The sequence below is a fragment of the Candoia aspera genome, chromosome 3 (assembly GCF_035149785.1).
Source record: "Candoia aspera isolate rCanAsp1 chromosome 3, rCanAsp1.hap2, whole genome shotgun sequence".
In the NCBI taxonomy this organism is placed as follows: Eukaryota; Metazoa; Chordata; class Lepidosauria; order Squamata; family Boidae; genus Candoia; species Candoia aspera.
In genome coordinates, this window is record NC_086155.1 from 46,503,815 (window position 1) to 46,527,348 (window position 23,534).

The 23,534-nt window shown below is 39.4% G+C and overlaps 1 protein-coding gene across 3 annotated transcripts in view; it reads left to right on the forward strand.

Moving 5' to 3' along the window:
* Positions 1-23,534, forward strand: part of PLEKHA6 (pleckstrin homology domain containing A6) — a 157,396-nt gene that overhangs the window by 31,698 nt on the left and 102,164 nt on the right. The window contains exon 1 of one of the 3 annotated variants that reach the window (XM_063297543.1): positions 434-500. The exons of the other annotated variants lie outside the window; for them this stretch is intronic. The gene's annotated coding sequence lies outside the window, so the exon portion shown is untranslated. Of the gene's footprint in view, positions 1-433; positions 501-23,534 lie in introns of those variants that run through there. 3 annotated transcript variants of the gene reach the window in all.

The following is a 23,534-nucleotide window of genomic DNA, read 5'->3' on the forward strand; positions in this document are numbered from 1 at the left end:
CTTCTGACCCACCTTTCAAAGAGACAGTGTGGAACACTACCTGCCTTTCATGGTTCCTGTAAGATTGAAATGAAAGTTTTAATTTCTTGAAGGAAAGGTGTGTTTAGTATTTGGGAAAATTGAAGAGCATGATCAGACTTTGTATGATCCAGAGAACAGCTAGTTCTCACAAGGGTTTTAAGTAGCTGGTTTGCAGCATCAACACATAATTGCTATGTTGGAGCGAACCTTTAATTTAAAAAGAACAGAGGGTGAGTGCTTGCAGTGCAGTGTGTGTGACAAAAAATATGCAAATCTGCTTTGCTTTCCCAAACAGCATTGTACCCAAGGAGTTCACTCTCTGGCAGCATAGATGGCAGTTAATCATTGATAGCAAAGATGCCCTGGGTTTTGAAGGAAAGCTTATTCCAGCAACAGATACAATGCAGCCACACAAGAACCAGCAATGCTTGGCTAGCTGATTCTGGACTGGAATTCAGAGAAGGGGAGCAAATACGTGGGTATGTGGCAATTGTCGGCAATATTATTCACTTATCACCAAATGCTAATATTCTCCCAGCCTGCTAATATTAGCCCAGCTAATATTCAGAAGTGTTGGAATCAATTCCCAAGACAAGCAGAGGCTGGCTAGAGGAATGGGGATTGATGGCCAACACATCTAGAAGGCACCAAGTTGAGGGGTTGATAGCAATGTTTGTTATTAAGGCAGAAGGAAGTGTGGAATGCTGCCTGTCATATTTATGATAAGAGCATTGTATTTGATGTTGCCTGCCTGAATGTATATTGGAAGAAAATCTAGGTGGCTCCTATGGGCAAGAAATGTCTTCAGAGAACAGAGCCTTGGTGTCTGACGATTTGCTTAAACACAGAAAAGCCTCTGTGAGATCCTTCCCCTGGCTTCTTTTAGCTATGGAGGAGGATCAGTGACTACCCATGCACAGCTGCCCTTCATTGTCTATCTGGCACACTTGTAAGAGAAAAGAGCTCCAGATGTTTTAGTGGGCTGATCTATAAATCTAAAGAGAGAGAGGTGCTTGTGGACAGCCATGGCTCAAAAAATGCTGCAGTGTTTAGGTGAAATCACAAAGCATCATTTTCTTCTCCAGTATCAGTTGCTGTAGAGGACCTCCTTTACCTCTCAGTATAATTCATTGTACTCTTTGCTGTGTAATAATAATTAGTCTCTCCAGTGGGTACTTAAAAAGTCATATATAGCATGGTCCATATTTCAGCAAAGGGGTTGAAAAAGATTCAGGTGCCATGTATGTTTAGTTGGTCTCATTTTTGGAGATGGGTTTGCTATTGAAGATCTTTATAAAAATTGTCAGATTTGATGAAGCATACCTGCATAGCTTGTCCCCCAGTGAGCCAGGAGATGTGCCCCAGGGCTTGATGCTCTTGCCCCTCCTGTTTAACCTGCATATAATGCTGATGGGTGAGGTTATCCATCAGTTTGGGCTCAAGTATCGTAAGTATGCTGATGATTCCCAGTTGTACATCTCAACCTTGTGCTAACCAAGTCTTGTCTCAGTGAGACTGTGAGTGTCTGGATGGGAAGGGACAGACTCAGGTTCAACCCTAGCAAGATTGAGTGGCTATGCAGATTTGGGTTCCTCAATCCTTGAATTTTCCATCTTTAATCTTGGACGGGGTTGCACTTTCCCATTTGGGACTGGAATGCAATCTGGGGGTTTTCTTGGACTTGCACTTCCTGCTTGAAGAGCTGTAGCAGCTGTGGCCTGGAAGGCCTTTACACAGATACATCTGATGTGCCAGTTACATCCACTCCTGGACCAGGAAGCTATAGCATGGACTATTGCAACATGTTCCACATGGGGCTGCCTTTGAAGACCACTCAGAGGATGCAGTTAATCCAGAATACACCAGTACAGACATTGATGGGTATGCCTCAGTTTGCCCATGTAATACCACTGCTCCACAAACTGCAATGTTACCAGTTGGCTTCCAGGTGCAGTTCAAGGTTCTGGTTGCCACATATAAAGCCCTTTATGACATAGGGCCTAGGTATCTGAGGGATCACCTACTGTATCTCTCATAGTTTCTGCTTATCCTCTAAGACTGAACAGAACTGGCATGCTCTGGGTCCCACCCATTAAAAATGTCACCTGATGGGACCAAGGAAGAAGGCCTTCATTGTTGTAGTGCCTGCCCTCCAGAACAGCATCTCCATGGCTCCTAACCTGAGCATGTTAAAACAGTCTTTAAAAAAACCCAGATTTTCCCCTAGGTCTTGGATTAGGCTTGGGGGCGTGCCTCTTATATGAATTTACATCCATATAATGCTGATGGGTGTTTTTTTCTCTTCTGGACATACATCAATTTTTTCTTCGTTATATTGTTTCTTGCTTTTTTAAATGTTGTATGCCACCCAGAGTCTTTATGGAATTGGGCAGCCTTATAAATCTGATAAAATAAATTTAATTTCCTACAAGCCACTTGTATGAATTTACTCTTAGCTTGTCTTGCTAGTCCCACATGGTGTTTAACATTTGCACCACATGGTTTTTTACATTGTTCACTCATACTTCGGCCAGCAGAAAGCACAGGGTACGAAATTATTTAATACCAACTGAATTCTCAGTACATTTTGAACAAATGTGCTTGGGAGACATTATGGTCTGATTTCTTCCCCACAGTTATTCTAAATATGACAGATTAGTTAAATAATTAAACTGAGATAAAAACAGTGGACTGTTCAAGTTTGTACCATAGAAACTTGTTTCCAGAAACTATATGGAGAACAGAAGTGGAGATTTATTCTGTCTGTCTCTATCCTCTGTCTGTATATCTGTCTGTATATCTTCTCAGCAAGTGAATCTGGGAAGGGAACTGAAGTGCATTTTTTTTCTCTGCCAGGATAGGGTAATAATCCCATTTTCTCCTGCAAATGCAAAGGTCAAAAGTTCTTGAAACTCCCAATCTCCCAACTTTCTTCTAAATATTCCAGTCCTTGGAAGTTACTTGGCAAGCATAAGGGTAAGATTTGCTAAAGGTGAAAAAAAGAGGATTTCAATGTCTTGTTCCAAATCCATATATTTAATTTATGTAATTTAATCCACAAAATTTAATCAGATACTGGATTTAATAAAAAATAAAAATCCATATGATACGTAATTGGGTTGATGAATGTTACATTATCAAGGGTTTGGAAAAAAAATTCTCAAGAGAAATTCACCTGGACCCCTTATTGCTTTTATGAAGGCAGTAATGGCACATTTAGTTAAGTAGAGAGCTATTATATATCTGTTGCTGTTTTTAACTATATGTTGTTTTAACCATTGCTTTTTTCAGCTATATTTTATTGTTTTAATCTTATTTTGAATTCATGTAAAGTGCCAGTTGATTACCCAGTGTGTCCTTAGTAAAGCATCCTTTTGTCCTGACAGTGTTCCTTACTTCCAGAGCATCACAGGCTGTTTCCAAATACTGCTTAGATGATGTTTGGTTTAAAGATAAGGGCCTGGTGGTTTTAAAGTCAGCCAGGAAAAATTAGTAGCTGGAGAGTTGGGTGAGCTGGGAGCTAGACCATTGGGCTACAATATTTTCTTCAATGGTAACATATATCATATTTAAATTATAACTATTTATAAGCATGAAGTTACATATATCTGTAAAATCAAATGTTACACATTACACAAATTGGTATTCTCCTTTGACCTCTTTTTCGGCAATGTATTTCCTTTTTTTCTTTTTGGCAGTATGAAAGCAGCCATTCTGTATTAGGCTGGAGTTAAGATTGTTTATTTCCCAAGACTTCCATGAAGAAATATGTCTTTATTAAATTATGGTGCAGTTTCTCATTAAGACTTTATGCCCCCAAATTTTGTTCCATTTCCCCAAATCTCTTCTGGATAATGTTTCTATTAATTGTACATGTTTCAGCTTCATTCTAACATTCTAAAAGTAGTAGGGGAATATCAGCATCTTCCTGAAACAACTTTTAAATAGCAGGCTTTTTTTCCCCAACAAAACAAAGGAAAGCACTTCAGAACAAAATTCTCAAATTTATATGCTGGAGTACAGCAGCTTTCTGTAAGAGAACTATTAATGTTCCCTAATGTCATTAATAATAGTCAAATGTTTAAAGTCCCTTATGAACTCAAAGTATCCTCTACCCATTAAAGGAATGCTTCTCTTACAATTTTTCTGAAGTCACTAGCCTCATTCTTCCAAAGACTTCCTGGCTAATTCTGCCACAATTCTGCACTGGTCATGATGATGCAGTATGGTCCCTTCAGGGACTCAGCTCCATCAGCCACTCCTAAAGAAGGTTCCCTTTGTAACTCTTCCATCTCAGATCTAGGATGGTTTCCTGCCGGCAGACGGTTAGGTGGTGAAACCTTCCTGGTTCCTGCTGTTTAGATCTCTTCCAGTTTCCAACAGAACCTCAGAGTAGGGAATGTAGCATTATTCCAGGAAACTGTGGAAAATTAAAGGCCACTCACTCTGCACCACTCACCGAGCAGCCTTAGAGGAATACAGATATCAGGAATTCACATAAAAATATAAGTCCTTGGATTGGAGAGTCAGCAATTCTTAGATGTATAGACACTAGAGGTACCCATCTGTGAAATACGGATTTAAAAGAGAAGTCTACTCTTTCCTAATTCTTTCTCACCTTCCTGCCCCCACACACATCTGTCCTGGGTATAAAAATGAAAGCTGCATGAAGGAATGTATCTAGTCAGGGAGTTCAGGAAGAGGCCACTGTAGTGGGTGAGTAAACTATGCGAAGAGTGATTTTCTACCTCCCTTTCCTGATGCTTTTGTAATCCATATGCAGGGCAGGAATGTAGCTGATATTTCAGAGTCTGATTTAACAAACATTGCTCTTAACTTTCTTACTGATGTTCTCATGAACTTGCAACTGACTTAGTTTTAGTAAGTGGCCCACAGAATGCATGAGCTGAAATTTAGAAAAGGAAAAACAGTAGTTTCACCGTATGACTTGATCCTTCTTCTGTTCATGGCAGCAGTATAGGACAAGTTTTCTCTGCTGCATCAGCAGTAACTTTTTGCATTGTTTGCACTGGACAACTGAAAACAGAGAAGAGGAACTTATGGTACAGTGCTTATATGGTTTTGGTTTTGCTAAGTTAAAAATCAAATATCTTCTGTAAATGGGAAATTTTGCAGGCCACCTAGAAGGCTAGAGACTTCCAAAGGAGGCTGAGTGGGTGGCCAACCAACTTCAACTTTCTCAGCCTTTCAGATAAAAGTTCTTGTTGGTTTCAAACACTGTATAGTGAAGATTTCACAACCAAAACACAGCAGCCTAATATGGTGACAATGAGAAGCAAATCAAAACAAAACAAGAATCCTCTCCTGATTGCCAGTGTATTTTGACCTTGTCAAGTTGAATGATTCACCACTGTTATGAATGTAGTCACTAGTGTAATTTTCCCTGTGAGGTAAGCTGTCAGTATCAGCCACATTTTCCAATTAGGGAACGGAGACTTTTTGGATAATGAGGGGAAAATAAATTTAAGATTTTATAGTCTATGGCAAAATTAGTACTAATTAGTACAAGCTGAATCCAAGGAAACAGCCAAATAACAGCTGTATAAACTTGGCACAAGGAAACAGTTGTCCAGACAAGCTCTTTATTGACTCCTTCAAAGAGGCTGTGGAACAACATGGAACAGGATTGGAGATAAATTCTATTTTGAGTCAGACTCGATTCCTGGTGAATTTATAGATGCACCTATGTAGTTTTCTTTGCATCGGTACAGAAGTGGCTTGCCTTTGCCATCTCTAGGGATTTTTTTTCTTCCTAGAAAAATGTCTAGCCTATATCCTTGGGATTTGCAAGTTATCCCCCATCCAAGTACTAACAAGAGTTGATGCTACTTTACTTTTCCAATCACCCAAGATTGGGTATGTGCTACTTTGTATTGAGGCAGAATGGGGCATTGCTCCTTATTTCCATTTTATTTCAGAGTCTATAAGGAAAAACTGCCCAGAGACCCCCTTTTTGGGGGGAGATGGGCAGTGATAGAAATTTGAATAATAAATAAATAAATAATATAGGCATCATAGGACTTGAGCTTCTTGAATGTTGCAGTCCACCAATATAGAGGAGACAACAGGATCCTCTTCCCACAGTCTTCTCCTGTCTTGATTATTATTCATATTAGCTTCTCTAAAGCCACATTCCCAATGATGATGAGCAAATCTGTGTACAATCCTTGCCTTTCCAGAATTATTGTGGTGTCAGTGAGAAGTTGCAGCACTTCAACATTACCATATGAATATTGAAGTAAACAAAAGGACAATATACCAAAGAATCCATGACCAAGCCAGTGTCCAATGCTATTATGGAATTTTGATCTCCCTCATGCTGCATTGGTAGCATCTGTTATCACTCCATATTAATATATTTCTTTTTATTTTATCCAGAAGATAAATATTTTAAGGCTGTAACATATAGTCAATGGATCTTTTGGATTCAGTTAAAAAAAAAAAAGAAACACCATTCTAGATTTTAGATGAATGGGGAAGTAAATCACACAACTCTGCATGAAGTTGCCATATATCTAGGTTAGAGAACTGGGTACCTTCCAGATATGTTAGACTACAACTTCCACAATCTTTTGCCATTGGTTTGCCAGAGCTGATTATACAGTAATTTAAATCCAAAACAACACTATCTTGTCTACACCTGCCTTATAACAAATCAGACTGTTCTATCATCTGAAGCTTTATAGACATAAAGCCCAATGCCACAGCTACTGGCAATTTTTACCATGCAGAAGCCGTCATACAACTTATATGCCTCTCTCCTCCATCATTTTCCAAAATGGCAAAAATGTTTTTACTTTAAAATTTCACTTTGTTACCAGAATTGTAATTATCTTGAGAAGTGCAGCCAATGGAGCCAGCCATTTTTCCCCTAGAGAGAATTTTCACCAAGCCCCTCTCCCTTTTCTGTGAAAGCTGGGCCGATTCAGCCTCTGCAGTCATCTGAAGACACTTTGGTATTTGTGTGCAGCTAGATTAGAATTGATCTTCCCCCCAACTTGGTGCTTTAATAAGCTGTCTCCCTGGTCACAGCCATGAAAAGGTGGGGGGTGGCTTTGGGTACAAGCATGCCACGTACACCACTTGGGCTATTGAGACTTTCTGCTATGCCAACCTTAAAGCTACTTGGATAGGCTTTCTGAGGTTTTTGTATTCATCTATTCACATTTTTTATAATGTTTCTCAATGTCACACCTCATAACATCCTTTCCAAAGGATTTATTAGAACGTACTAGGCAAATCCATGGATACACATATAGGTTTATTTATTTATTTATTTTTCAAATTTCTATCACTGCCCTTCTCTCCCAAAAAGGAGACTCTGGGCAGTTTACAATAAAATCACAATTAAAACATATAAATTACAATATATATAGATCAGTAAAAAAATAAAATAGATATCAAATATAAAATCCAAGCAGGCTGAATTATTTTCAAGAGAAAGGCATTAATTTTTTACCATAGGTAGAAGCTCATGAGAGAGGGACATTCACCTATTGGTCAGGTTGAAATTATGTGATCCTAATCCTTGGGAGAAGAGCAATGACAAATCTCGATAAAATAGTTAAGAGCAGAGACATCACACTGACAACAAAGGTCAGCACAGTTAAAGCAATGGTGTTCCCCGTAGTAACATATGGCTGCGAGAGCTGGACCATAAGGAAGGCTGAGAGAAGGAAGATCGATGCTTTTGAACTGTGGTGTTGGAGGAAAATTCTGAGAGTGCCTTGGACTGCAAGAAGATCAAACCAGTCCATCCTCCAGGAATAAAGCCAGACTGCTCACTTGAGGGAACGATATTAAAGGCAAAACTGAAATACTTTGGCCACATAATGAGAAGACAGGACACCCTGGAGAAGATGCTGATGCTAGGGAGAGTGGAGGACAAAAGGAAGAGGGGCCGACCAAGGGCAAGGTGGATGGATGATATTCTAGAGGTGACGGATTCATCCCTGGGGGAGCTGGGGGTGTTGACGACTGACAGGAAGCTCTGGCGTGGGCTGGTCCATGAAGTCACGAAGAGTCGGAAGCGACTAAATGAATAAACAACAAACATGATTTCTACAAACTCATAAAAATATAAACATGCCCAGGATTATAGCACTCTGAATATAGCCATAGAGCAGAAAAACCAAGAAAATATTCTGTCTTGCTTGCAATGTGGGTTGTAAAGGTTTGGGGAGTGCTGAGTAACAGCTGTCAGATTCAAATAAGACTCCTTCTTTCTAAATCTAATCTCATGATATCAACGATGCAAAAAATAATCCCAGAAACCTCTTATCTGTAAAGTACTGTATGTGCTGTATCACTGACCTAAAACTTTCCAGCACATTCAGCTATTTTTAATACAAATACTTAAAATTTCAGTGGCCCTAAGCTTAGAAGAGATATCCTTCTTTCATACAGGAAAGGATGTTTTCTAAAATGTCATTGTCTTATACAGGGCAGACATCTAAAAATAAAATGTTTTTTTAAAGGAACAATTGTTTTATTCAAATGCAGATTTTATCACCACCCATTATACCTAGCCAAGTTTTCTTCAGTTGGATGTAAAGTCCTAGAAAATGCAGACATTGCTTAGACCCTGTTATTTGAAATCTCTAGTTCACTTGAACATAATAAATAAATAAATACAATTGCCCAATATCGAGGCTGAGGCCAAGCTCGGTACAAAGAACACAAAACAAACTATAATATATATATATTTAAAAAGGTCAGACTCAACTAAAAAAACAGCCAGATGGCAAGTATTCAGAAATACACCAGGCTAAGCAACCTGGTAACCGATTAAAATCATTACTCCCTTGCTTCTCCTGTTCCATTCCCTGATTTTTCAAATAGTGGATGTGAGCCAAGGCTGCTCACATAATAAAAACAGTAATGCATGAAGGTGCTTTCCTGTACCTTTCTTTCACAAGAAAGAAATACATTTGCGGGATGGTCTTTGGTCTGCTTAGACAGATACTTCTTTGTCAATTGAAGAATTGCAGCAACAATCCCAGGAAGAAACAGATTAGAGTTACATATCGTGCACTTAGTTTCTCCCTTCATATCTAAAAGAAATGGTGAACATGCTGCACAGTGTATTAATACTAGTTTTGTTGTGTTGTTGTTGTTGTTATGTCAGATTCCCCCCCAATTTCCAGGATGACAGGAGGTGTCATTCCATATTTTTTTTAATCTTTTCAATCGTGTCCGATTCTCAGAGACTGCCTGGACAGGTCCCTGCAGTTTTCTTGGCAAGATTTCAGAAGTGGTTTGCCATTGCCTCCTTCCTAGGGCTGAGAGAAAGTGACTGGCCCAAGGTCACCCAGCTGGCTTTGTGTCTAAGGCAAGATTAGAACTCACAGTCTCCCAGTTTCTAGCCTGGTGCTTTAACTATTACACTAAACTGGCTCTCGTTATTCCATTAAAAATGCATAAAACAACAAATCCCACCATTTTAGGCCAGCTTTCTTTTTGCTGTTTTCATTCAGCATTTGTTCTGTGATTAACTTCCTGGGATGACATTTTTGTTGACACAAAGGTGGCATGTATATTTGTTTTTAAATAAATAAAGTTTATTGTTAGATCTCCTGCTCTCAGATGGGATGACATGCTCAGGTGGACGCTATGGAATTTAGGGCATATTTCAGTGTTGTAAAGTTGAAGGTTTGAATGGAACTGGTAATTGTCCTAGCAGCCAGGAACCACACTGAGACAAAGAATAGGTCTCTAGTGTTTTATTACTGCTACATTAGACAGAAAATCCTAACAAACTGAAGAAGCGTGGGAAAAATCCAGACAGATAAACCCCAATGGTTAAGGCGGGTCTGATCTGTGTCTCTTTGAATGGCTGCTTAACTCTTCAGTACTACGCATGCGTTTTCCCCCCTGGATAGAGGCCCCCTCCCGCTCACCATCAGTACTCATGACAGTAATGTATAATTTCTGATTTGTTAATATATTCTGCAGAAAAAGTCACTAAATCAAATAAGAATGTTATGAAGCTTGGGGATTAATAAAATCATATTGTTTCTCATTGGCATAGATGAATAAAATTAAATAAATGTAAAACAAAACTGCCTGACATTATGAATACATTCCTCAAGGACTAATTACTTGTGACAGTTTATGCCTTAGTTCATTTATTTATTTGTTTGAGTATTTATAACCTGCCTTAATCCCAAAGGACTCTGGGAGGCATGCAGCAGCAAACAAAAAGAATATCTATATGTATATCTATATCTATCTATGAAATAGCTAAATCTAGATCTTTATCAGCCCCCCCAAAACAGACAGAAAACCAGCATAAAACCTGCAATAAAACCCAAGATAGGTGCTCCAGTTAGTCACTTGGGACCAAAATAATTATGAAGAATTCCTTCCTCCCCCCATCCTTCCCCACAATGGTAATAACTCTTTTTTTGCAAAAATTATCATTCCAACTCTTGGAATAAGTGTGAATATAATTTCCTTTAGGTTGTAGATGTTACTGGCTGGATCCATCAGATCTGGTAAACTAACTTCTAATTTAAATCAGCACAAACATCTAATAAAATTCTAATGAATTTAAGGAGCAAGGCCTAACAGATTTCAATATTTTTTTATAAAAGTGCCCCATTCTCATTTGAGCATGGAAATCAGGGAATCAGCTTTCAAACCACCTAATTCTATAACAGCCTCCTCTCTATTTCCAGCCTTGATTGTCCAAAACCCCTGTAAATGGAAATGCAACTCCGTGAAAAAGCCGCCTCCTCCTCTGGATTTATGGGTCAGTTAAAAAGTACATGAATCCTAACGTGCTTGATTGAGACAAATTTCTTTAAACTGATAAGTGCTGTAGAGAACCCTTTGACACAGAATCGTGGCTCCAGCACTGCAATTCATCAGCCCCTGCTTTGTTGGATCAACCACCATGCCAGGTTGTTTGTTTGTGGAATTCAACAGCAGTGCTAGTGAAAGATTTGGCTCTGAGATACAGGCAGTTATGTAAAAAGAATACAAGGGCCTTCCCTGTGGCAACAGGGTCTTGATCCTTCAACAACGCCCCCCTGAGGTTATGAAACCCTGATTCGGAAGGGGAAATTGTGCTGCTGCATGCTCTTTGTCTGCCTTGTGAAAATAAAGGGAAAAGAACAACAGCAAGAAAACATGAAGCATATTATGGGCAGGAAGTGGCTTGAATCTTTCCCCCAGAAAATGTACTGCTACTGTGTACCAAAGGATACTCAAACAGAGAGTAATACATGTTTGTTGGGGGAGAGGAGAATGAAACAGCAGGCAATCAGATGCCTTTTTATTATTGAATGTTTGCAGAATATAATAAATCCTTCATCTCCCTCCTTGTGTTCGGTGGGTTGCTTCCTCTGTCTGCCTCAGACAAAGCCTGCCTTTTGTGCTGCCAACCAGTTTATCAAGCTACAGAGGTAGTCCTGGGAAAAGGGACTTTTTCTCAGTAGGGTTATGCCTTCAAGTCTGTACTCCTTCGTTGAGGTGGCAGCTGGGCAGATGTGTTCAGGTTGGGACCAGGTGGAGGCGGAATGCTGCAGCTTCACAGACCTCTCTACGGAGGAGGAGGATTTTCTCCCCTAGAGATTTCATGCAGTGAAATAATGGCAGTAGGTTAATTGTTACAGATACCAAAAAACAGGTCATGAGAATATTAACTACAGTGCTGTATTTCTGTAAAGCAGTGTTTCTCAACCTTGGTAGATTGAAGATGTGTGGACTTCGAGTCCCAGAATTGCCCAGCCAGCAGGTTGGCTGGGGAATTCTGGGAGTTGAAGTCCACACATCTTCAAGCTGCCAAGGTTGAGAAACACTGCTCTAAAGCATTACTAAGTCTGGAGCCTACTCTTTCTAGAGATCTTCTTTCTTGCATTGTGCTGTCAGATTGATTAATAATTTTGTGGGATAATGATAGCAAGGAGCAAAAGCATATAGAGAGGCACCCTTGATGGTTGTACCACAATAATTCATGCATATCTCTGAACATAAGATTATGCTTTTTAAATTGTTTTAGTTTAAAAGTAGTTTGGTGACAAAGGATCAGTGTGTAAAAGATCTGGACTATATATTGTATTCTCACTGAATGGCTTATTTTTTCATTATTCCTTGCCTTGAGCAATGGGAATAATAAGGCAGGGTAGGAATTTTAATCATTTCTTTCTAATATTTCTTTCCAAAAGAAGCCTCTTAAAACTGATTTGTATAATCACAGTTAAAGCATAGTGATACATACAACAAGGTAAAGTGATATTTGCTAACCCTTAATGATTGGTATAAATATACTGGACAAGGGTAAAACTAATGGCAGCAGTGAACACTTTTAAGTCAAGGATTAAAACTGGGGTGCCACTGCAAAAGGTGGGTAGATCTGGAATAAAATAGCAGGTAAGGATATGGTCACTATTTAATTAACTTAATTTAATTTTAATTAAACATTTATAATTATCATGGCTTTTCTATATTTGCTTATTAACCTTTCCACTTACTAAAATATTTTAGTATAAAACTTCAAGGAGAAAAACAAAATACGTTGATTCAAAGGAAGCAAAACAATGTTAACAAGACAGATAAAACCAAGAAAAATTAAATCAAAGCTGCATCAATTACTACAAGCTATACAATTCTAATTATATTAAAATAAAAATTCCTACAACTCAGTTTTTAAAGCATGAATTTAACATCAGTCACACAGAATCATATTATCCAGTCTTTCCTTTATGCTGATAGAGAGCCATTTCAAAGGCTGAGAGCTAACACAATATATCAGGTGAAGCTTTGACATCTGATACACAAGTGATTTTCCAGGAACATGTGATGATTTTTTGGCACTTAACCAATGTTCTTTGTAAATTCACACATTCCAATTTTTTAAAGTATAATTTAGCAACATATTAAAATTGTTAAATCTTAACTTTCTTCCAGGAGTTCAGTTTACCATAGCAAAAATATCCAACCAATAAAGAGTTAATGAAGTGTGTGACCAAAGTGTTTGTATTTTGATATCCTGTTGGTTTCCAGAGGACGCTTGGGGAGTTTCCCAGCTCTCCAGCATTCAGTTTTGTTCAGTGCCAGTTGAACCACTGGCATCAGGAAGTGAATTAAGTACTGGACTCTATTGCCCCTAAGTGGCCACTTTCTGGGCACTGTTCCGGGCTGGCACCTTGATTTAATGAGACCCTCTGGCAAATGATGCACCAGAAATTATGCCTGGAGCAGAGAAATTTCCCACATAGCCCCTGTGACCAATTTGCACAGCACTTTGTCAACAAAAACATTGAGATTCACATGGGCAGTCTCCAGTGATGAACATTTTGCATTTTTTTGTCCTGTCTGGCAATCTGGGGCTCCTTTTGGCCTGTGAGTCCTGAGGAAGTAGATAGGGTGCTATCTAATCTATCCTTTGCCACATGTAGGCTAGACTCTTACCCATCCTGATTGTTACAATAAGTACCTGGAAACCTACAGGATCACCTCCTCCAGCCAGGTTCTGTCTGGCCTTTTAGATCATGCAGGGAAGGACTCCTTTTTGTCCCATGTGTCTGAATGTCAGGAGAGCTGAAGCTAAAAGGTGTTGTTTCTCCATAGCAGTGCTGACACTATGGGCTCACCACTTGAGATCAGACTTGTTCCCTCCTTGGTGGCTTTTAGGAAGTTCTTAAAAACTATGCTTTTCAAAGAGTAAGATTTCAGTAAAATTACCTGTGCCTTTTGTTGTTATTTTTCTCTTCTACTCTGGTTTTATTTGGGGAATTTGGATTGCATATTGTTTTTATTTCTCTTGTTTTTATTGCAATATTGCAACCACTAGAGTTGCAAGACTGCAGCATTATAAAAATCAAATAAATAAACAAACCTTAAGATTTATTACATTTCCAAAGTAAGAAATTTGATAACAAATTTTTATAAGAAATCATCTGAAGAGTCCCATAAACTTAAATAATATTTTTCCCTGAATTAACCTTCTCTTAAGATTGTGAGAAGCATATTTAACATTTCTTTAAACTTGAGACTATTAATTTTATAATACTGTACAGTAAACTCCAATTTTTTATTCCAGATTTCTTGTATATTGCCTATACTTTTGTTCTTTAAAAATGTTAATTACATTAAATTGTTAGTTTAACCTCTAAACAAACTTTCTCTGATGCATTCAATCCCACTGGGATTTCTGAGGCAGTCATTGTGTCAGGTCTGAACAAAGGGCATAATAGTTACTTTGGCTGAACATATTGCCATGCAGCTATTTTTGGTAGATTGTATTAATTTGTAACCTTTTGAAAGTTTTGAAAGTAACATATATGATTAGCTAATGAAGGATAATTATTCCTTTCTCAGCCAGGTAGAGGTATAAAGTTATTGGTAAACTGCAGCCAGAACCTGCAGTGAGGAAGACTTCATCCTGCAGTGGGATGATTCAGGTTGATATATACATATACATCTCTCTATCATCCATCCATCCATCCATCTTGCCTTTTTAAAGTAAGCGGTATTCCAAAGGATCAATTTTCTCATGACAGCCATGTTTAGATTTTCATTACTTCTTTCTTTCCTATCCTATCCTATCCTATCCTGCCTATATTATGTTTTTATAAATATCTCAAGGTGGCGAATATACCTAATATTCCTTCCTCCTCCTATTTTCCCCACAACAACCACCCTGTGACATGAGTTTGGCTGAGACAGAGTGACTGGCCCAAAGTCACCCAGCCAGCTTTCAGGCCTAAGGCGGGACTAGAACTCACAGTCCCCTGGGTTCTAGCCCAGCACTTTAACCACTAGACCAAACTGGCTAATTGCCTTCAGTATTGCATATACAATGAAATTCCTGCTATTCTTAGAACCAAATGTTTGCCAAGATTTCAAAAGTGCCAGATAATAGCTTTCCATTTGGGCTCATAATAATATTACAATATCATTTGTATTGCAATATAGTGGAAAAAATATACCCAATGCTATAACTGAAAATCAGGAAAAAAATAATTTAAACCCCATTTTCATATGACAGTCACTTCTGTCCTATTAAAAATTATCAAGGCTATGCATAGACCCAGATTCAAAAGACAGGATGTGATTTGGAATGAGGATGCGTGTGTGCATAGTATCTATCAGGAACATCCTCACTGAAATACATTTTTCTCAAATCCTGGGAAAAGATGCAGCTGTTTTTAGGGTGCTATGTCTCTGCTCAAACTTGCTGAAAATTACATTTTTCTGATTTCTACACCATCCTAAAAGTTATAATTTATTTTATTTATTTGGAAATACAGTTAAATGTATGTATTTGTCCAAGAGCTCAGGTCAACTTACATGGGGATTTCTCTTCATTTTATGCTCACAACAGAACCAATTGTATAGTTTGGGTTGAGAGAGAATCACTGGCCCAAAGTCATCCAATAAGCTTCCATGTCTAAGGGTGGACTTGAACCTGCATCTCTCTGGTCCTGGTCCAATACCTTACCAACTTCACTCACAACATTTTTAAAGGAGTTTGAGAGGTGTCACTCAAGGCATTAGGGACAGGATCCACTCACCTCTATTGTAGTGGAAGTCACAGCACATTATAATTTATATTCTGTTTACTTATAAATCTATAGATGCTGGCGATAAATGCTGTCTACCATCAAATTGTTCATTGAAGTTACAACTGACAAACATTAAGGTGTAATCTCAATCAGTAATTTTACCAGTTTCTTCCAGGATAGTCAAGCATTCTGTAAATAAAAGGAAGTTACAGAAATATCTTGGTTTTCAAGAATCCATGATCTTGTAATGTCCCTGGATGGATGATATTCATGCAGTACTTCTTTTGGTAGTGTGCTAATGAATTCCATCCAGACTCTTCTTCAAACAAATGAACATTGAGGTTACAATTATGTGTCTCCTCTCTGCCTGGGGCAGCTTCACTCTGGCTTTCTGGCTGAAGTTATAAAGACCCATTATTTTAAAGTGATAGATTCCTGTCTTATAGGCTCAGTCTGTTGACCAAATTGTTATAGAATCCCTACGTCTGTCTAGATTCCAATCTTTTGACCCAGAAATCTTAGTGGGTGGCTATCTTCTTATTCTTAAATATGCAAAGAAAATTAATTAGAGAAAGAAACATCAAGATTGAAGCACTTTTTAAAAACCATGTAAGGCACCAGGTGCTTGGAAGGTTTCCAAGCTACAGGTCAAGTTTTAATAAGAGACAGGAAAGGTTTAACCCCTGAGTCACCAGTCAGATGGATGCCAACAACTCTCCAGCCCCAAATGCATTACAGTCAGTGAGAGCAATGCAGTTATTAAAGACTGGTTGTGGTTTAATCAGAGGAGTGATATGGATTCTTAAAGGAGACAGGGGAGAGAGGTAAAGAAAAGGGTATGAAAACAAAAGAGGAAGCCAACTCATTAAGATTGGTTTGGATTCCAGCCACCCTGGCCTCTTAGGCTTACAGCAGTCCAAATCTGTGGCTCAAAAATATAGGCTAACCTTCTGGATAGTTTTCCCTTGCGTAAAATCATTCCATTTGGTCCCTCAGTGCTTTGTGATTGGAAGGTTTCTGTTATGATCAATTTAAGATCCTTGCTTTTACAAAAAAAAAAATCTCACTGTGAAGAATTGGCTCTAGGACTGAGGGATTTCTTAGCAAAGAGGTTTCCACTGGACTTTCCTGAATGTCAGAATGCAAGCCTGCCAACAGCAGTGCATCAGTAAGTGCCTCCTGCCATTTTAATTTCTGCTGTACATGATCATTGGCTTCTCTAGCCAGTCTTTATATTAAGTGGCAGCAGCTTTTCAATGTTTTAAAGACCTTTTTTAGTCTAATCTGGAAGTGCTGGGATCAAATTTGGATCTTTTTGCATGCAAAAAGAAATGGGCAAAAGCTGTTAATTGCATAGATGTATTCTAAAAGGCTTCCTTGTTGTCTGCTGCACTCTTACAAAGGGGAGTTAGAAAGCATTGTGCTGCAAAAGAATTTTCCCACCTAATTCCAAGATTATAGTCATGCTTAAATGAAAGGAAAGTGTCATTTTATTTGATGTTTACCAATTGATTTGCATGGGAGGACCCGAAATTACTTTGCAATGGGAGCTGCACAAGGCCAGGTGTTTGCAACAGAACCTTTGGATGAGTCCTGATGTCCCATTCATTGAAGTAGGATTTTATCGGTTAACCATATTAAGAGTACATGACCCAAAGCCATGCATTTTGCTTACCATCACTATTTACAAGGCATAATTACTCATATGAAAAGTACAGATTCGGTAATGGCCATTCATTGTTTGTGCCAGAAATGTTAATGGTCTGCTTCTAGTCATTCTGGAACCAACTATTTCCCCCTCCTAACAGAGATTTAGGTTGACTTCTAGGTGAACCTTTAACTTTAAATGGCACAATCATGATCACATTTTCACATGGTGTCTGCTGGACAATTCTGTACACTACATATGCAAAAACAGATAGTCTGCTACTGAGTGATGGTCTTTCTCATATGTTGGTTCAGGACATTGTAGGAAATGAAAATGATGCACAATTTCTAGAGCAGGATGGGCAATTTGCAATCCCAGTTCCATTTTGGAGCCCTTAGTCCTCCCACTGACTATGAAAGTTGACACATGGTTTACTAAAATGTTTAAATAGGAAACAGAGCCAGATGATAGTATGTTTTAAAAAAAGGCATATCATGGTCAAAACTAAGAACTTCCGAAGCTCTCCTCCAAATCCAGTCCCATCCACATGTAATATGCCCCCATCTACTATACTTTGCAGTCTTCAGCCACCCAAACCTTTAAGTGGGGCCCTAAGCTACCAAAATTTTGCCAACCTCTATTCTATACCCGGCTTTATCTTCAATCCTCTGCATTAGATGGAAAGCACATTCCAGTGTGTTCCTTCTGTGCTGTGTTTTTTTCCCACTGGAGACACTGACCAGTGCTATGTCATTTGCCTCCTAGGTCACATTTCAAACTAATTCAGTCAGTGGTAGTGGGCTCTGAAAATACTGTATTTGCAAATGAGGGAAAAGCACAAGAAAATCCTGTTTGGTTTACACTGCATTGGGAAATGGCTTGTAAATTGGTTGTTGCATGGCAGGGAAGCCAACAACTGTCCAAGAATGCTGCCTGCTGACATTGGATCTGTCCAGTGCTTTGCAGTTGAGAGTTTGCTATGTTCAACTTACCAATACTTACCAATGCAATCTCAAGAGAATGGTTTTCTCATCAGCCAAAATTTCTGGGTTGCTCTAAGACAGGTGAACACTGGACTGAGGCTGGAACAGAGTTGAACGAAGTGTTCCATGCTGTTATTTTAATATAAGACTATTGCTGGAATTTTAACTTGGCTTGGGCTCCTCTCCAGAAAAAAGGGAAAGAATGTCTGCATTTTGGGAATGTCAGAAAACTCCATAATATGGATCTGGCAGCAATTCCACAGGCAAGCCCAGTCAAGAGCAAAGCAAGAATGAAGAAGGGCTTGCACACCAGGTTCCCCCCCCCCCAACACTGTTTTTATTTAACACACACCAGGTTCCACTACTGAAAGAGCTGTTCATTTTGGGGGAGGGGGAAGCCTAGTTTTACAGATCTTTTTCTTCTTCCAGACAGACTTATCTTGGGTATGCAAAAATCTCAGACATTCTAGCAACAGAGGCAGCGTTAAGGGATGGTTTCCATTAGTGTGTATATATACATTAAGCATAGGGGTGTTGACTGGGGTCAGTTAACTGCCTCAGTCCTAGCTGTCAGCAAAACATGTACTTGCTCCTTTCTGCCCTCTGTGGGCCACAGGAATATATTATAAAAGCCCAACAAAATGTATAACAGAATTAAACTATTTCCTATTCAGAACTCAACATGTCGAGTCTGTGAAGGTCAAATATCTTTGTAGGAAGAATATAATCAAATGCATCTGTGGCAGATATTTTAGTCCAACTTTTATTTCAAAGGAATGAGTCAATATTCAAAATGAGCAATTAATCTTAAAATTGTTTTAGCATTTAGGACTGTTAGCTATGCAATAATTACTTTCTGTTTAAGGTCCAATGGCAGTTCACTTTACGAGTGAACATATAAAAGACCTGAGACTCATACCGTTATATGGTGCCAGGAGAACAAAAGTTGGGTTTTGTATGGATTTTGAAAATGCAGTTATATCTAATAGAATAGTACAATATTCTCTTGAAATGAGATTCTCTAATTTGCAGGATGTCATTAAACCATAACTTCATTGAAAAACTATCCTGGCTGCTATCATCCAAAAATGTTTGTAAAAGCCCATCTGCAAACTGAAAGTACCTTCCCAAATACAATGTGCCTTCCCAAAACATGTTTTTTTCTCTGCTTCGGTACACATTAAGAACTGCCCTCTCTTCTGCTATAAGAGTTTTGCCATAGGTGTTCCTTTTGAGATTAACTTTCCTGTATCCCTGGAGATGTTATCATCATATAGCAACACTATAATTTCAAGTGTAAATGAAAGCAAATGACCATACTAGGGCAAATGATAGTTAGAAGCATCAGTCTCTTCTTGTGTGATCATGTTTCTGACATGGTCACAGAACATCATAGCTTAAATGTTTACAGCCAAACTGTTGCTCCATAATAATTTCTTTTCCATTCAGTTTCACATCATTAGCTTTAATCCCCTCAATGCTACAAGCGCTCTGGGTGAATATTTTCAGGACTAAACTGTTGAAATTAATCATCCTGAATGGGAATGATGCTCCAGCTGTCTACATTGTGATTGCCATTAAAAAAAAATGTTATCAGATTCAACTAATCCTTGATGTTATTCCTAATTGCCTAATATGCACATTGGGCCTGTGTAGGAATAAGAGCCAGAAGAACAGGAATTGTTCCCCTCTACCTAATAGGATTATCATGACGACTAGTAAAAAATCTCTTTCAGAGCTTGCCTAAAAACCTGTGTTAGTCCTTACCTGTTTAACACTCCAAACCTCTTCCAGTATGCAGAATATGAGATGTACTTTGTGCTCACTCTCTTTCATAAGGCCTTGAGACCTCCTCTTAGCATGCTGTTTGTACCATGCTGCCTGTCATGCCTCAACTTTTCTGTGGTCATGTCCAAGTGTGGTGCCCCTTGCTTAAATAGGAACGTTACAGGTCCTCTCTCTTTCTTAAGAGAGTTGTTATCTGTATTCTGCATGGTTTTTGTCAACTTCTGTGCATCACACTCTCCCTCATGTCCTTAAGTTGATAAGTAAGCCAGTAGATTTTTTAAAAACCAAGTTCCTATGTGTCTGTTGTGGTCCTTGGGGAACAAGAATGCAGCAAGCCCCAGGCCTGTGCACTTTTCTCCTATGAATAGAAATATTTTGCTTGCCAGCCTTCTTCAGGAGAACGATGTAACTAAAGGAAAACACTTGCTACTGACTTAGACCTGAATTACTTTTAACTAGAGTTTCACCATTATTAATTGGTGACCCAGCTCTTCTAGGATATTCCCAGACAATACCAAACCATCAAAACCCAAATTTTAGTGGTGAATGCTGTGCTAGTACTCTACTGATTTTATGACAGTTGTCCATGTGTTAACAATCAAAATGAAGCCACTTCCTGAGGTTTTTCGGGAAGAACAGGCCAGGAGTCTCAAGGAAGACTTGAGGTAGAGAGAGAAAGAGAAGCAAAGCCTCTCCCTCCAGTCACATGCTGAAGAAGTGGCCTATCAAAAGAAAAAAATGGGTTTTCTCATAGGTTCTAGGCACCTGCTGCCTGCCTCCCAAACCGCCTTCATACCAAGAGTGCCCAGCACTTCAGGTGTGATTCCAAACAGATGCTTTGGAGTGCCCAGAGATATAAACACAACACTTGTCTGCAATTTGTTGAAGCAGCCAGTTCTTTTCTGTGTTGCTGAATAAAAGGTGTCATTATGGTTAGGTAAAGGTAAAGGTTTCCCTTGACGTAAAGTCCAGTCGTGTCCGACTCTAGGGGGCGGTGCTCATCTCCGTTTCAAAGCCTTGGAGCCGGCGTTGTCCGTAGACATTTTCCGGGTCATGTGGCCAGCATGACTCACGGAACGCCGTTACCTTCCCGCCGAAGCGGTACCAATTAATCTACTCACATTTGCATGTTTTCGAACTGCTTGGTGTGCAAGAGCTGGGACGAGCAACGGGAGCTCACCCCGCCGCGCGGTTTCGAACCTCCGACCTTCCGATCGACAGCTCAGCGGTTTAACCCGCAGCGCCACCGCGTCCCCATCATTATGGTTACTTGTCCCTAAAAACATCAAGTTATAGCTATGTTTGCTTTTGGTATTATAGAAGTGGCCTTGGGTTTCCTTTCTAAAGTAAGACTGTGTATTGGAAACATAGAGTAGAAAGTGGTAGCATTTCCTTTTCATACATTCGAGTACAAACATTAAAGGAAACTTTACCCACAATATCATAGCAAGGTATCTGGAAAACAGCAGCTGAATCTCATCCCAGAAGTGTCTGCATTTTAGAGATAAGAGAAACTTCTGGAGAACCACTTGTTCCTTGCTTCTGTTTTAAACCATCCTTGTATATTGGAGGTACAATAATTGCCCTGGGCTGCATTATTTGATGTGTCTTGAGAGAGAGATATGTAATGATCAGATTCTTAATAAGGTTTCAGAAAGAAAAGCATATCAAATGCTGCTCTGAGTCCCTGGCATACATTGCTCCTTGAACTGTGCATGTAAAGAAAGGATGAGCCCCAATAATCTAACAGCTGCAGACAGCAGAAGCAATTAGCAGGGGCAGGTGTTGCTCTGAGGTGGGTGAATAGGTTTACAGCTGAGTGCCTGTGAGTCAGAGCTAGAATCAGATCATGTGCAGGTGGCCTAGTTGGGAGTCAGTCCAACTGCAGGCTGATCTCCCTCTTGGCTAGCCCTTTGTCCAAGATGTTCATATAGGTGAACAAAGCAGAAGGCAAACTTGTACCAAGAACTCTTACACCAAGCAGATCCACCATTTTGGGAAAGTATGGTGGGTGGGAAGATGCAGCATAAAGAGGTGGCCCGGAATTTCATGAGAAAGGGAAATCAAGAGTGCTGCACTGGAATAGAAATATGGCCGTTGGGGCACATTAATGTATCAGTTGCTGAGTCAATTAATATTGAACAAAGGAGGGATAAAAATCTGCACTGCTGGGAGTTATCTGGCTCCTACTCTGGCTGCAGGACTCTGCCTGTCTTGCTACCTGGGGTTAGCTGCTCACTCGTAACAGAATTTTTGCCTTTGTTTATGTGTCTCTGTCATTCTATCAGTACTACGGGTGTCAAATATTTTTCCTAATGGTTCTGCATTCACCTCTCTTTATTTTACTCCAGTTTCTTTGGTGGGATTGCCTGGGCAGGTCTGCTGCTAACACAGGGAAGCTGGCCCAACTTGCTTTCTGCAGCTAGTATTTTAGAAGCTGCTGGGACTCAGAATTCTAATTCAGAGGTCTGTCAGAGGGTAGGAATGGGTAGGAAAGAAGCCACACACATACCACAAACAAGTGAAGATTGTGCTATTTGTTTCTATACAAACATAGTGCAAAGTGTATTTACAACTTTGTTTGTAAGTGTATCTATATGCATTTCTATCTATAGTGACCTAGTACAAATATGTATTGTAATACCTACTTAACTTAATACTTAGCATACTTAGTACTTAACTAAATGACTTTGCTTATAGTACAGACTGCTTGGCAGCTAGTTTCTTCCTCCTCCCATGCTAAGTTATCTACAAGCTTAGGAATGCTAACAGTTTCTCTGCTTAATCCTCTCTTGCCCAGTTATACAGTGCCTGAACCATGTGGAGTTCACTCTGCCACCATCTAGAGTCCAGGCCTGCATTTCCCTTCTTCTGGCTCTTTCTACAGGTTCTTCTTCGGTTTCAGCTGCCTCAGGCACCTTCCTAGATCTTCTTTCTGGCCATGGATCTGCTGGCTCTTCCAGTTGTTGCCTCCTCTGCTCCCCCCTTTGTCTGGTCATCTCTTCTGCCAAACCTAGAAGAACCTCCCCACCGCCCCTTCTGTTTACCTGCTCTGGCTGCTTTTACAGGTAGTCCTTGCTTAAGACCACAATTGGGACAGGAATTTTGGTTGCTAAGCGGAGTGGTCATTAAGCGAATCTGACACAATTTTACCTTAAAAAGATCAGACCTTTTTTGTGGCGGTTCTTGAATCACCACAGGTGTTAAGTGGACCACATGGTCATTAAGTAAATCACATGGTTCCCCATTGATTTAGCTTGCCAGAAGCCAGTCAAGAAGGTTGAAAATGGCGATCATGAGACCATGGGATGCTGCAATGGTCATAAATGTGCACCAGTTGCCAAGTGCCCGAATTGTGATCATGTGACCACGGGGAGGCTGCAATGATTGTTAAGTGCGAGAACTGGTCATAAATTAGTTTTTCCAGTACTGTTGTAAGTCTGAACCATCACTAAACAAATAGTTGTTAAGTGAGGTCTACCTTTATATTTTTTTCTTTTTAACCCTAAGTGCCAGGTGGGCAGGTGTTTCTAAGGAGTTTTAAACTTTTTTTCCTTTCTC